The sequence below is a fragment of the Macaca mulatta genome, chromosome 19, assembly GCF_049350105.2.
Source record: "Macaca mulatta isolate MMU2019108-1 chromosome 19, T2T-MMU8v2.0, whole genome shotgun sequence".
NCBI lineage: Eukaryota > Metazoa > Chordata > Mammalia > Primates > Cercopithecidae > Macaca > Macaca mulatta.
In genome coordinates, this window is record NC_133424.1 from 20300001 (window position 1) to 20304897 (window position 4897).

At 48.6% G+C, this 4897-nt stretch overlaps 1 long non-coding RNA gene across 1 annotated transcript in view; it reads right to left on the minus strand.

Annotated features, from left to right (window-relative positions):
• Positions 1 to 4657, minus strand: part of LOC144336883 (uncharacterized) — a 7680-nt gene extending 3023 nt beyond the window's left edge. The window contains exon 1 of the long non-coding RNA XR_013409304.1: positions 4436 to 4657. This is a non-coding gene — a long non-coding RNA (uncharacterized LOC144336883). The remainder of the gene's footprint in view (positions 1 to 4435) is intronic.
• Positions 4658 to 4897: the final 240 nt, after the last annotated feature.

The window sequence follows — 4897 nt, forward strand, 5'->3', positions numbered from 1 at the left end:
TGAAGGTCAGAAGTTCGAGACCAGCCTGGCCAACATGATGAAACCCCATCTCTACTAAAAATACAAAAATTAGCTGGGTGTGGCGGCACGCCCCTGTAATCCCTGCTATTCAGAAGTCTGAGGCAGGAGAACTGCTTAAACTTGGGAGGCAGAGGTTGCAGTGAGCCAAGATCACACCACTGCACTCCAGCCTGGGTAACACAGCGAGACTCTGTCTAAAAAACACAAACTAGGCCGGGCGCGGTGGCTCAAGCCTGTAATCCCAGCACTTTGGGAGGCCGAGACAGGCGGATCACGAGGTCAGGAGTTCGAGACCATCCTGGCTAACACGGTGAAACCCCGTCTCTACTAAAAAATACAAAAAACTAGCCGGGCGAGGTGGCGGGCGCCTGTAGTCCTGGCTACTCGGGAGGCTGAGGCAGGAGAATGGCATAAAAACCCGGGAGGCAGAGCTTGCAGTGAGCTGAGATCCGGCCACTGCACTCCAGCCTGGGCGACACAGCGAGACTCCGTCTCAAAAAAAAAAAACAAAACAAAACACAAACTAAAACAAAAACAAAAAAACCACAGCTAGGTCCCAGTCAAAACATATGACCCAGGACTGTGTAAGAGGGGCTGCAATTGGTCGGGCGCAGTGGCTCACGCCTGTAAGACCAGCACTTTAGGAGGCTGAGGCGGGCAGATCACCTGAGGTTGGGAGTTCGAGATCAGCCAGACCAACATGGAAAAAACCCATCTCTACTAAAAATACAAAAAATCAGCCAGGTGTGGTGGCACATGCCTGTAATTCCAGCTACTCGAGAGGCTGAGGCAGGAGAATCACCTGAACCTGGGAGGCAGAGGTTGCAGTAAGCCGAGATCGTGCCATTGCATTCCAGCCTGGGCAATAAGAGCGAAACTCTGTCTAACAAAAAAAAAAAAAAAAAAAAATTGGGGCTGCAATCCCATACTTCTGCTCCTTAATGTAAAGGAATTATGCAAACTGCTGACTTAGCTCAGCTGAATCTGGAACTGAGGCCAGCTAGGCCTCAGCAATGCAACACAGGGCAGAAGCAGCAGCTTAAAGTACACGCTGGCTGCTGGGCAGCAGAGCAGGTTAGCAACCCAGAGGAGAGAACAGACCCGTGGCGTAGTGACCAGCATCTAGACATCTTGTTCATGGTGCCAACTGCCAGTGTCGCCTGAAAACGTGTGGTTCTGATGTTGACCTGCATGGCTGTGTGGCAGACACACAGTGAGTATAAAAAGGCTTTATTACATAATTGAGATCTCAGGGCAGGGCTCACAAGCAGGTGTGAAATGGCTTGACAGCAAGGAAGATTGCATTAATTCCTATTGTGAATGGTGATGCAGGAATCCTCAAATAAATACCACGAAAGCATAGGAAGCAACATATTAAAAGCATTACATAACCACAAGTGAGATTTATTCTTGGAACGTAAAAATGGTTCAAAATATGAAAACTGATAATTGTCATATACCACATTAGCAAAATGATGGAAAATGACAATCATCTCAATTGATGCCATATATGAAAAACCTACATCATTTTGATGGTGAAACACTGGATCAGGAAAAAGAGGATGTATGCTCTACCAGGTTTTGTTTTTTTGTTTTTTTTTTCCTGAGACGGAGTTCTCACTGTTGTCCAGGCTGGAGTGCAGTGGCACGATCTCGGCTCAGGGCAGCCTCCACCTCCCAGAGGTTCAAGTGATTCTCCTGTCTCAGCCTCCTGAGTAGCTGGGACTATAGGCAGATGCCACCACACCCAGCTAATTTTTGTATTTTTAGTAGAGACGGGGTTTCACCATGTTGGTCAGGCTGGTCTCAAACTCCTGGACTCAAGTGATCTGCCCGCTTGGCTGCCCAAAGTGCTGAGATTACAGGCGTGAGCTACCATGCCCGACCCTAACTAGTTTTACTCAGTGTGTTAAAGGAGAAGCTGTCAGGGAAATCAGGCAAGAAAATGAAATGAAAGCATTCTAGATTAAAAAATATACACACACAGCCCCCACAGCCTCCCAGACCAATATACAAGAGATATAACCATTTTCACTGTACACACAGGTGGACACACCCAGACACAGACACATAATCTCACAAACTCACAGATATAATGGCCCAGAGATACCAACAGATGCTTGCAGAGACACACAGACCCCAGGCCTGCCCCCTCTACTCCAGGTTTCTCTCCTTCCTGAGGAATAACCACTGTGATCTGTATAGTTTTGCTTATTTTCTTGTTTCTTCTCTTTTAGAATGTCAGGTTGGAGGAGACAGGGATATTAGTATAGCTTTGTTCATTACACCAACTAGAGAACCTGTTATATCAAGGAGATTAATACTTATTGAATCGACCAGGTGTGGTGGCTCACGCCTGTAATCCCAGCACTTTGGGAGGCAGAGGCGGGCGGATCATCTTAGGTCAGGAGTTCGAGACCAGCCTGGCCAACATGGTGAAACCCTATCTCTACTAAAAATATAAAAATTAACTGGGTGTGGTGGTGCACTCCTGTAATCCCAGCTATTCCAGAGACTGAGGCAGGAGAATTGCTTGAACCCGGGAGGCGGAGGTTGCAGTGAGCCAAGACCGCGCCATTGCACTCCAGCCTGGGCAACAAGAGCGAAACTCTGTCTCAAAAAACAAAACACAGAGACACTTATTGAATTGTAGGATTCAAACAGACACACAAACAGGTTTTACACAAACCTCACCATAAGCTCACATACACTTAATCTTCAAAGAGTGAATTGTTCTCACCCACATCCCATGTGGCAGAGAGGTGCCTTCCAGCCCCCAAGCCTCTCACAAAAAGTGGCTCTTTAGCCCATCCCGATGGGGAAGACATTTTACACCTACTTGAGCATACACTCTAAAAAGTGCTTTTCTGTAAAAGTAGAAAATGGGAGTTCAAGGATGCAAAAGGGCTGGAAGTGGATTTGATACTGCTGCTTCAATCCTTCAACTGTTATAAATTGTAGATGATTCCAGGAACATCCCTCATGACTTGACCCTGTGTCCGTTTGCTTTTCCACTGAGAGCACAGTGAGGGCAGCAAAGGTGTGGATCTCATGGCTCAGCCGCACGCCCTCCTCTGAGCTCTTCCTGGTAGCGCTCACCTCCACTAAGGGCACATCTGCCAGCAGACCTCGCTCCAGATGGCCCCACGGGACCCCACCATGCTCAAGCCTTGTAAGGCTGCCCCCTGACCCACATCTGCTGTTGGGGTAGGACGGAGGCCTACAAAACTCAGACTAAACATCTTGAAGTGACAGAAATATCACTTCTGGTATCCAGGGAAAGACAGGAAGTTGTTGTGAGGTTGGATGGTGAGCTGGTTTCCCTCATTCCTGCCACATCCCTGGCAGGACACTCTGACTTGCTATCCAGGTAACAGCGGGCACTGCCTCCACCAAAGGAAGGGCCTGACACCTACCATGGCTGCACAGCTCAGCAAAGAAGGAACTCTTCGGTGCTGTCAGGACACAGTTTCTTGCGAGTTCAGTACACTTTGCATTCTGGGAGTGACATGAAGTGAGCGGGCTCCATGGCCAGTGGCACCTCTCTGACATGGCGGCCTCCCGTATACCACAAGGCTGGAGTTCTGCAGGGTGGGTTCTGTTCCACAAAGCAGTAAGTGCTGGCCTTGGAGGCCAGGCTATGAAACCAGCCCTGCAGCAGCACACGTGACACGCACAGAGGCGAGAAGACCTCGTCACTGTCAGTGCCCGAGCCAGGTGGAATGTGCCAGAAAATCTGTGGTGGGCAAGTTAGGGAAGGTAAGAAGTTTGATTGTGTCCTGCAGTCTATGGCCATACCACCCTGAACGTGCCTGATCTCGTCTGACTGTGTCCTGTAGCTGGGACATGGTAGGGCTACGTCTCTGTGATGCCACTGTTGGTTTTGAGGCTTCTGTGGTGGTTGGTGCAGAGCTGGTGGTTATGGGACAGTGGGTCTTGTATGGTCAAGGGGCATGTGTCCCATGACACACATTCTGCCACGGCTTCTTCCACCCTGTCACTTTAGAGCTACCTGGGTTGTCACAGAGAAACGTTCTAGTGTGAACTTTTATTTATTTATTGAGGCAGAGTCTCTGTCACCCAGGCTGGAGTGCAGTGGTGTGATCTTGGCTCACTGCAACCTCTGCCTCCCAAATTCAAGCGATTCTTCTGCCTCAGCCTCCTGAGTAGCTGGGATAACAGGCACGTGCCATCACACCTGGCTAATTTTTTGTATTTAGTAGAGACGGGGTTTCACCACGTTAGCCAGGATGGTCTCAATCTCCTGACCTCGCGATCTGCCTGCCTTGACCTCCCAAAGTGCTGGGATTACAGGTATGAGCCACCGTGCCCAGCCTTAGTGTGAACTTTTAAACACATTGACCAGCAAGAATCTACAGTGTGGGTTTGGATGGGAAACGGAGCTGGACGTGACCTCCTGACAGCCTTGGAATAACATGATGCTGACAACCATGAATTAGGGTGTCCGCTGGCAGATCCCATTGGAGAACTGTGGGATGCACCTTTGTTTTCAGAACCACAGCATCCCCAAAGATCTGAACCAAGGACATTGATGAAAGGTTAAAGGCAGATTGTGGGAGCCCTCTCAATTCTGTGCAGTCACATATGTGAGCTAAGGGCTGGGAGTGTTTCTTAACTTCAGACTAGGTTCCAAGAAAGGCCTGTTGGGACCCAAGTCCTCCCTCCTCAGTCCTTCAATTTGTTCTAAGGTGGTGGAAAGGGTTGCATATGTAATTGAAGACATTTCCATATTGCTTACAATCAAGAAGCTGCTCTTAAATGTGTGCATGGTTTCATGGTCTCAAAATGAACTAGGATGCATAAGAAACTCTTAGCAATGACAGAAAAGAAGTTAAATGAATATGAAACTGAAGAG